Source organism: Panthera tigris, chromosome B3 (genome assembly GCF_018350195.1).
Source record: "Panthera tigris isolate Pti1 chromosome B3, P.tigris_Pti1_mat1.1, whole genome shotgun sequence".
NCBI lineage: Eukaryota > Metazoa > Chordata > Mammalia > Carnivora > Felidae > Panthera > Panthera tigris.
In genome coordinates, this window is record NC_056665.1 from 6,817,139 (window position 1) to 6,827,763 (window position 10,625).

The 10,625-nt window shown below is 48.1% G+C and overlaps 1 long non-coding RNA gene across 1 annotated transcript; it reads right to left on the minus strand.

The window, feature by feature from the left end:
- Positions 1-2,362: 2,362 nt before the first annotated feature.
- LOC122239372 lies at positions 2,363-7,827 on the minus strand. Its single transcript, XR_006218373.1, has 2 exons — positions 7,505-7,827; positions 2,363-2,841 (listed from the first exon to the last, which is right to left on the minus strand). It is a non-coding gene; the product is annotated as an uncharacterized LOC122239372 (long non-coding RNA).
- Between the last annotated feature and the right edge of the window lie 2,798 nt (positions 7,828-10,625).

The window sequence follows — 10,625 nt, forward strand, 5'->3', positions numbered from 1 at the left end:
CAGGCTCCAGGCTCGAAGCCGTCAGCTGTCAGCACAGAGCCTGATGCGGGGCTCAAACCCACAAACTGGGAGATCATGACCTGAGCTAAAGTCAGACGCTTACCAGCTGAGCCACCCAGGCACCCCAAGAGTTGTATTCTTAATGTTCTACCAACTGAAACTCCCAGGTGCCCCTGGGCTTATTTTTAAAAGCATATCTATGGTGCCTGCCTGTAGCTGTTTATTTATTTGTATCTTTTCTCTTGATAAGCTCATAGGTCTCTCTTACTAATACATTTGACCCTTGAACAATGTAGGGATTAGGGGATGCCAACCCCCTGAGCAGTGGAAATCCGAGAACAATTTTTGACTTGGCCAAAACTTAACTACAAATAGCCTACTGTTGGCTGGAAGGCTTCCTGATAACCCAAACAGTCGATTAACACATTTTTTTGTACGTTACATGTATTATATACTATATCCTTACAATAAAATAAGCTAGGCAAAAAGAAAATGTTACTAAGAAAATCATAAGGAAAATACACTTACAGTATTGTATTTACAGAAAAAAATCTGCATTTAAGTGGACCCACACATTTCAATTCTGTGCTGTTCAAGTGTTAATTGTACATATTTTCAAAGAACCAAATTTTGCTTTCACTGATTCTCTGTATTTCTTTTGTCATCTATTTCATGAAAAATTTTACGCTTATTTTGGGGCACCTGACTGGCTCAGTCAGTGAAGCGTGCAACTTTTGATCTTGGGGTCCTGTTCAAGCCCCACAGTGGGTACGGAGACTACTTAAAAATACAATCTTGACAAAAATTTTACTTTTATTTCTTGTTTCTTTAGGTCTGCTCAATTGCTGGCTCTCCGACTTCTTGAGCTAAATGTTTACTCATTTATTTTAAAGTTTATTTATTCTGAGAGAGAGAGAGAGAGACAGAGAGAGACACGGAGATTGATGTGGGAGGACCGGCGAGGGAGAGAGAGAGAGAATCCCAAGCAAGCTCCGCACCGTCAGCACAGAGCCCGACTAGGGGCTCTGTCCCATTAACTGTGAGATCATGACCTGAGCTGAAACCACGAGTTGGATGCTTAACTGACTAAGCCACCCAGGCACCCCTGTTTACTCATTTAAATCTTTCTTGTCCTGTGGTAAATGTAAGTAAAGCTATATATTTATGTCTCCAACCACTGTTTTAACAATGCTGTTCAGAGTTTGACATGTAATGCTTTGTCATTTAGTTCTAAATATTATAATTTCATATATATATATATATATATATATATATATATATATATATAAAACCCAAGAGTGTTAAAATAGTAGGTTATTGTTTCCAAACATATGAGATTTTTAATCATCATTTTGTGATTTTTTTTTTTTTTTTTTTTTTTTTTTTTACAAGTTTCTCCCTGGTCTTTGCACATAACCCTGTCTATCTCAGAACCAGCACAGGGCATCAAATCCTTGCTGCCAGGTCTTTGATGCAGCCAGGAAAGGTACTCTGTTTTTAAAAAAAGTATGTATGTATTTATTTCATTCATGGTGGGGGAGGGGCAGAGAGAGAGAGGGAGACAAAATCCTGAGCAGGCTCCACACCGTCAGCGCAGAGCCCAACTCAGGGCTCGAACCCACGAACCATGAGATGGTGACCTGAGCCAAAATCAAGAGTTGGACGCTTTACCCACTGAGCCACCCAGGCCCCATAAGGTACTCTATTTTTAAAGGCATGTTTTGTTTTTATTTTTGTTCTGTAAATAGGTTAGACAAAAGGAGGATTGGAAAGGTGTAGAGGTACCTCACATAGTCAAACTCTAAGAAGGTCAAAGGGGCAGCTGGGACTTAGAATAACTGCAACCAAGGATTTGAAAAACCACCCAAACTCTCACCATCCTTTTCTCTGCTTCTGTCTGATTATGAATTTCATTCTCTTTCACTGCATGTGCACCCTGGAAAGACCAGCTCTGCTTGCTCTGAAATTCAAAAACTCCTGGGAAAGGTGCTGATTGGCTGGCCACCTGGATCAGTTTCCACCCCAGACCAATCAACTGTGGCCAGAAGGATGGGGTCCATAAAAGTCTGGCACCTTCCATGACATCACATTGTTGGAATGTGATAAAAGAGATGTCTTTCCTTCCTTCCTTCCTTCCTTTCCTTCCTCCCTCCTCCCCCTCCCGTTCTCTCTCCCTTTCTTTTTCTTCCTTCCTTCCTTTCCTCTTTCTCTTTCTCCTCTCTCATTCTTTTTTTCCTTCCTTCTTTCCTTCCCTTCTTTCTTTGAATTCAATTTATCTAAAAACAAAACCAAAACAGTTCCCCCATTCCACCCCTCCCCCCCCCGCATTATAATTGTTATTGCTCAGAGAACATAGTCTGTGTGAATCTTATTCTCTGGTGTTTATTAAAGTTTCCTTCCTTGGCTTCGTACACAGGAAACATTTTGTAAACATCCCACACGTGCTCAAAAGTGCCTATGTGCCCATATGTGTGTACCCTCTGATTTGGGTTGTAGAGTTCTATATAATCCAAGCTTTCCAATTTTGCGTTTTCAATCTTCTAGAACTCTGCCTTTTTGTCATAGTTGCTTCTGCGGGTCAGAAATCTAGGAGCAGCTTGGCTGGGTGGTTCTGGCTCATAATCTCTCATCAGGTTGCAGTCAAAGATGTTAGCCAGGGCTACAGTATCTGAAGACCTGACTGGGGGTGAGGGATCTGTTTCCAAGATTGTCCATTCAGTGGCCAATGGCGGGAGGCCTCAGTTTTTTCCTGGCTGCTGTTAAGGAGGGCTGAGTTCCTCACTACACGGACCTCGCCATGGGGCTCCTTGAGTGTCCTCATGACGTGACAGATGCCTTTTCCTAGAACAAGTGGTTCAAGAGTGTGAGAGAAAGGAAGAACCCATGGTGCCTTTGTGACCCAGTCCTGAAGTCACACACCATCCCTTCCATTACAGTCTATTTATAAGCAGTGAGTCAGTACATTCAGCCCACGCTCAAGGAAAGAATTAATCACCTTTTCAAAAGAGGCTTATCAAAGAATTTATGTACATATTTTATAACCACCCCATGTACTAAGATTCTCTCCTAATGTTATGAAGATGGTTGCTTTAAATTCTTTTCTTTTTAGGTTTATTTTTGAGAGAGAATGCATGAGCAGGGGAGGAACAGAGAGAGAGAGAGGGAGACAGAGGATCCAAAGCAGGCTCTGGGCTGACAGTAGTGAGCCCAATGGAGGGCTTGAACTCATAAACCGTGAGATCATGACCTGAGCTGAAGTCAATGCTCAACTGACTGAGCCACCCAGGTGCCCCTGTTATTTTACATTCTTGTTCATTTTGCTTCATGTGATATAAATTTGGTATCATTTTCTGGATGTGTGCGTTCCTTTACAATTTTTTTTAATGTTTATTTATTTTTTGAGAGAGAGAGAGAGACGGAGCATGAGCAGGGGAGGAGCAGAGAGAGAGAGACACACACACAGAATCCGAAACAGGCTCCAGGCTCCGAGCTGTCAGCACAGAGCCCGACGCGGGGCTCGAACTCACGAACCGTAAGATCATGACCTGAGCCGAAGTCAGATGCTCGACCGACTGAGCCACCCAGGCGCCCCCACTGTGTGTCCCTTTTTATTTTTTTTATTTTATTTTAACGTTTATTTACTTTTGAGACAGAGACAGAGCATGAACGGGGGAGGGTCAGAGAGAGAGGGGGAGACAGAATCTGAAACAGGCTCCAGGCTCTGAGCTGTCAGCACAGAGCCCGACGTGGGGCTCGAACTCATGGACCACGAGATCATGACCTGAGCCGAAGTCGGACGCTTAACCCACTGAGCCACCCAGGCGCCCCTGTGTGTCCCTTTTTAAATGGAAGATGTACCCCTCCAGTATCTGGTATTTTGGTCCATGCACCCTTGTAACCTTGTTCTCTTATCTTTGGGGACGTCCTTGCCTTTTGGGGATGTCGCACCTCTCTGTGACTTACGGAGAGAGGCTTGGATAAAGCCAGGCGTAGAGCCCCAGGCACCACACAGTCACCACTGATCCCTGTCCTCTCTTCCCGGTTTGTTGCTGGGCCACCCAGCAAAGCCTCCAGCCAAGGATTCACCCTTGACTCTTAGAAGCAGAGCTGCAGGAGGGAAGGTGCCCGGTGGGACGCTACCCACCCTGGTGGCCAGAGGAAGAAATGGGGAGAAGTGAGCGTCTGAAGGAATCTGGTCAGTGTGCACCTGTTTTCACTATTTCACACCTGTTTTCATTATCGGGGCGCTGCTGGGGTGCCCTGATGTTACCCCACCAACACCCGCAACCCCAACTATTGCTCCCAGCTTCTGTCACACAGAGGCGGTGGGGTGTCAATGACCGTCCCAATCGATGTGGAGAAGAAGCAAGAGAAAGACTTAAAAGGGGCACGTGGGTGACACAGTCGGTTGAGGGAGTGACGTCAGCTCAGGTCATGATCTCGCAGTTCACGGGTTCGAGCCCCGCATCGGGCTCTGTGCTGACAACTCAGAGCCTGGAGCCTGCTCCAGATTCCGTGTCTCCCTCTCTCTGCGCCCCTCCCCTGCTTGTGCTGTCTCAAAAAAGAAACATTAAAATAATAATAAAATAAAAATTAAAACATCTCTTCCATTCTATCCTTCCACTGCTGTATCAATCAGGTCGTTGTATCCTCAGGCTGGTGCCCAAATCCCCCAAACAACCACCCTATACACCCTAGCTGGTCTTCCTTGGAACTCTTAAGGTTTCTAGGTGTGTTTCTCAAATCCAAGCTGCTCTCTGCTTCTATAGCTTCTCTGGCGTTTACCTGGTGGACAGGGGTCCATGCTAGATTGCCTTTTCATGCTAGATTGCCTTTTCCTGGGGAATCAAGGATTCTTCCACCTCCCTTCTTTCCCCCAAGTCTCTATAAAAGAATGTCGGTAGATTAGATCATACCCTCAAATGCCCTCTGGAGTAGATAGACTGGCTGGCTAAGGGTGAGTGAAGCTGGCTAAGGGTGAGGCAATAGGGAACGGCAGAGCTTGGGGTGAATTGCAGTGTGCATGGACATGCTTTATCTGTTGAAGGTAGCGATGCTCCTTGCCAGGCAGGAATGTGGACAGCTGTCATCATGAAGCCAGAAAGGCAGAGTCAGTGGAAAATCTCCCCATTTATTTAAAATGTCTGAGGGTTGAATTCAGCTGGGGGTTGCGGTTTGCCACCCCTGGCATTTTTTTAATGTTTATTTATTTTTGAGAGAGAGAGAGAGCGAGCGAGAGGGGGAGGGGGAGGGGCAGAGAGAGAAGGAGACACAGACTCCGAAGCAGGCTTCAGGCTCTGAGCTGTCAGCACAGAGCTCGACACGGGGCTCGAACCCATGAACCGTGAGGTCATGAACTGAGCTGAAGCCGGATGCTTCACCGACTGAGCCACCCGGGCACCCCTGCCACCCCCTGGCTTTTTAAATCCAAAAGGTTCTTTTCAGATTTAACACGCCAGGAGTCCTGGAGTCTAGAGTATTCCCCTAAGTGACCTGCCAGGGTGAGAACTTCCTCAAAAATGGAAACGAGGCTTGTCTGGCATAACCTGTTCTTAACAAGCCCACACTGGAGCCTTGTCCAGTTTGCCAGCCTGCACTTCTTAGAATATGCTTGTTCCTCTTTTGGAAAGTCAGAACAACATTTGCCCAGTCAGGTGGGGCCTCACCCGTTCTTAAAAATTCCTCAAAGATTACAAACACTGGGAGGCCTTGGAACTTAACCAGAGAGGCCCTTGTTGATTTTAGAGGGTTTTTTTGAATTCTATTTTTTAAAAATAAGCCTCACCTCATTGTATAGTTTCTCCCAAACCCTCTTGTTACGGTACTCCATCATCATTTAAACAACGTTTGTTCGGACTCTAACATTCAGACCGGGTGTGGACCTCTTCTTCTCTCATATCCCCTTCCTCAACCCACACCAAATCCACACGAAATCCTACCATAGTTGCGTGATCTTAGGCAAATCACCCAAACTCTCCGCACCTCAGTATTCCCTCCTACAAAATGGGACAGTTGAACTGAGTGGTCACTAGGTTTACTTCTATAGCTCAGACTTTAGGTTAGGGATCTCTTTGGCAATTGGCTAAAAACTGTAGACCCTTGTAACACCTGACTGGTTCAGCCGGTAAGGCATAGGACTCTGGATCTCAGGATTGTGAGTTTGAGACCCACGTTGGGGATAGAGATTATTTAAAAAAATTTTTTTTTAACATTTATTTATTTTTGAGACAGGGAGAAACAGAGCATGAACGGGGAAGGGTCAGAGAGAGAGGGAGACACAGAATCTGAAACAGGCTCCAGGCTCCGAGCCGTCAGCACAGAGCCCGACGCGGGGCTCGAACTCACGGACCGCGAGATCATGACCTGAGCCGAAGTTGGCCGCTTAACTGACTGAGCCACCCAGGCGCCCCAAGCTAGAGATTATTTAAAAAACAAAACTGTGGACTCTTATTTCGGAAAAAAAATGATCACATGGCTTACACTGGTTTTACCTTGGTGTGTTTCCCAAGACCACCATTCCATTTTCTTTCAGGAGACATTTCTCCCCACTCCAACTATTTGGTTCTAGATGGGCTACCAATAAAATTACCCCCTCCCCCAACTCTGTGCAGAAAAGTGGGCACATGAAGTCCTTTCCTGTTTTTTGTTTCTCTTCTTTCAAATGGAACCAGATGGGAAGAATTCTTTTCCTCTTTGGTAGAAAGTCAAAGGTAAGAGTCCAGATCTGCCTGGGGCCATTTTCCTGCTGGGCAGAGAAAGCCCTTCTCTGTCTGCCATGGAGAGAAAGAGTCTCAGAGGTTGGGGGGACTTGGGAGAAGGGGAGAGAGCGATCTCCTGGCATTTCAGTCCTGGATCGAGTTGTTCCTGAAGCCCATTCCTACCTATTCCATCATTGGGTTCAGTGAGTTTGAGCTGACTCACCAGAATTTACAGCAAAATGAGTCCAGGTTAGTATAGATACAACCTTATCCTCTTTTATACCATTGACCCTTATTTTTCAATACTGTCCCATTCCTTGTCCTCATTGTCCTGACAAAAGTCTAACTTTTTTAATTTTTTAAACTTTTTTTTTAAGTTTACTTATTTAATTTTGAGAGAGAGAGCGCAGAGAGGGCAGAGAGATGGTGGGGGCGGGGGGGGGGGGAAAGAGAGAGAATCCTAAGTAGGCTCCCCACTGTCAGCCCAGAGCCCGACAGGGGGCTGGAACTCGAGAACCATGAGATCATGGCCTGCGCTGAAATCAAGAGTCCCACGCTTCATCGACGGAGCCACCAGGCGCCCCAAGCCTAACTTCTTTTAAAGCACCTTGACAACGCATCGTACAACTCCTCACACAAGTGCTCGACTGGTTTTGCCGGAATTAAACAGAATTTTAGTTATTTTCTTACATGTACTCCTGTTATCACCCTCCTTCCCGTAAGTCTATATGTTTTGGAGAACAAGGACCCTGATTTCTATTTTTTTTAAAGTTCTGAAAAGCCCTCTGCCCACAGTAGGCACTCACAACACGCTGGAGATTGCGAGGACAGTCGTGGCCCCATCGTGAGAGGAACCCGCTGACCTGACGCACCGGAACGTCCTTCAACTCGCCAGAATGGCTGACAGACTGAGTCACGCAGGCGACCAGGTCACATGGCAACAGAGACCCTTCCGCCCAGAGTCCTAGGGGTCCGGCCTGGAAGCAGCGCGTACACGGGACGCCCCACAGCATCCCCGTTCCGTTGGGAATTTCAGCCAGCCACGGCTGAAGAAGACAGCAGCTTCTGGAACTTTCCCGGTGAAACGGAACACCTGCCTGAAGAGCCTACATCCTGACAGCAGGGGCTGCGGCCACTGTCTGTTCGGTCACACAGGAGTCCCCGACCCGAGGCCCCGGGAAGCTCCCGGGATTACACCGGGGAGCTGAGCACACACAGCACACCCAGACGTACAGCAGGGGCCTCGTCGGAGGGCAGGCAGCATCTTACTGATTTACTCACCCGCTTACCTAAGTGCAATTTTTCAAAAGCACTTCCTCAAGCAATGGCTACTCAAAGCACATGTACTGTCGTGGGTGTATGCGGGGAGCTGGGGACGGATGTGCGAGGGCGGGCTACCACCGGGGAAGCGTTTGGACTCCTGCAAGGAAGGGTCCCTGACGCCCTGGAACCCGGGGAGGGGAGGAGAGGGGAGGGGAGAAAGCAGCGGGGCTGCGTGGCCGCTAGGGGGCGCCGGGGAAGACGGGACGCCTCCACTTCGGGCGACGCGTTTTCCTCGCCGCCTCTCCCTGGGCAGAGGCGGGGGCCACCTCCTCGGGGACCAAGGCGCGGGGCCCGTGGGGACGGAGGCGGAACGGACCCGGACCGCCCAGTCTCGTGCTGTGGGCATTTCCGCCACCAGGAAAGGCCGGGGAAGCTCTGTCCCTGCGGGTGAGCTCCGGCAGCCCCGGGGACGTCTGGGCTTCATTACGATTCTCAGCTGGGCCTCTGTCCTGGCCGGTTCTCCAGTCCCCCGGCCAGCTCTGTGTCCCGGCTCTGGCACCGAGGGGATCGGGTGCGAGTGGGGAAGGAGGGGTGGGGAAGGAGGGGTGGGGAAGGACCCACTTCCCCCTGCAATGAGCGTGTTGTCTCCGCTACAGGCAGCGGGAGACGCGCTTATGGTCAGGAGCCACCTCAGTTTTTCCAGGTGAGTGGGTGTCCAGGAAGTGCCCCCGGAGTCGCCTCCAGCAGAGTGAGTCACTTACTGGGAAAACGGCAAAAGAATCTATTCACCGAGACCGCAGAGACATTTTGCCCAGCGCTTGGAAGCATGTCTTTTTCCGACGCCGCCTCGGTGTCGTCCGTCACTGGCAAGGGGACCCACCGCAGGGGCCAAGGAGAGGATTCCTGGCCGTCAAAGAGGTCTTTGGGCAGCAGAGCGTGGCTGGGATGGTGTCCCCCCCCCCCCCCAGGGGGACTCCCCTGCACTTAGAAAGGCCAGTGGAGACGCAATCCCTCATTAAATCCTCAACTCCACCCCCCCTTCTACATCAGTAGAACCCATCGCCGCCTTTTTTTCCTCTACACCCAACATGGGGCTGGAACTCACAACCCCGAGATCCACAAACGCATGCTTCACCAACAGAACCAGACAGGCACCCACCCCCATTGCTTTTTTTTTTTTTTTTTTTTTTTTTAACTGTTTATTTTTGAGAGAGAAGGAGACGCAGGGTATGATCAGGGAAGAGAGAGAATGGGGGAGATAGAGAGAGAGAGAGAATCCGAAGCAGGCTCCAGCCTCTGAGCTGTCAGCACAGAGCCCAACACAGGGCTGGAATCCATGAACCATGAGATCATGACCTGAGCCGAAGTCGGAAGTTTAACTGACCGAGCCACCCAGGGGCCCATCCCATTACCTCCTCTGCTGGGTACAGAGCCTCTGCTGGGTCACCCCAAAAAGAATCCCTGTACCCAGGAGCAGCACTCTGTTCCCGCCTCCTTTCAGCTCCTGGAAACTATTAATCTATTTTCTGTTTCCATGGGTTTCTGATTCTGGACATTTCATACGAATGGAACCATACAATATGTGGCCTTTTGGGGCTGGCTTCTTTCATTTATTTTCAAGGCTTGTGCGTGTCGTAGCACATATTATTACTTTATTTCTTTTTGTTGGTGAATAGTATTCCATTGTGTGCATATACTACTTTGTTTATCCATTCATTAGTCAAGGGACATCTGGGTCGTTTCCATTTTTTTGGCTTTAGGAGTAATGCTGTCATGCACATCAGTATGCACGTTTTTGTATGAACGTATGTTTTCATTTCTCTTGGGTATGACCTTAGGAGTAGATTTGCTGGGTCATATAATAACTCTATGCTCAAGCTTTTGGGGAACTTCCAGACTGTTTTCCAAAGTGGTTGCACCATTTTATTTGCCCACATCCAATGTCTTGAGAGTTCTAATTTCTTCACATCCTCGCTAACACTTTCTATTGTCCGTCTTTTTGGTGATAGCCACCCTAGTTGGTGCAAAGTGGCATCTCACTGCGGTCTTGGTTTGCAGTTCTCCAATAGCTGATGACGTTGAACATCTTTTCGTGTGCCTGTTGGCCATTTGGAGGTCTTCTTTGGAGAAATATCAATTGATTCAAATCCTTTGCCCATATGCCAGTTGGGTTGTCTTTTTGTTGTTGAGTTATAAGCGTTCTTTATATTCTGGGGCATCTGGGTGGCTCAGTCGGTTGAGCATCCCTCCCCCCCCCCCATGTTTACTTATTTATTTTTGAGAGAGAGAAAGAGCACAAGTGGGGGAGGGGCAGAGAGAGAGAGAGAGAGACACAGAATCCCAAGCAGGCTCCAGGCTCTGAGCTGTCAGCACAGAGCCCGACGCTCAAACCCATGAACTGAGAGATCGTGACCTGAGTCAAAGTTGGACGCTTAACCGGCTGAGCCACCCAGGTGCCCCTGAGCCTCCTACTCTGTCTCAGCTCAGGTCTTGATCTCAGGGTTGTGAATTTGAGCCCTGCGTTGGGCTCCATGATGGGCTTGGAGCCTACTTAAAAAAAGAAAGAAAGAAAGAAAGAAAGAAAGAAAGAAAGAAAGAAAGAAAGAAAGAAAGAAAGAAAGAAAGAAAGAAAGAAAGAAAGAAAGAAAGAAAGAAAAAAAAGAG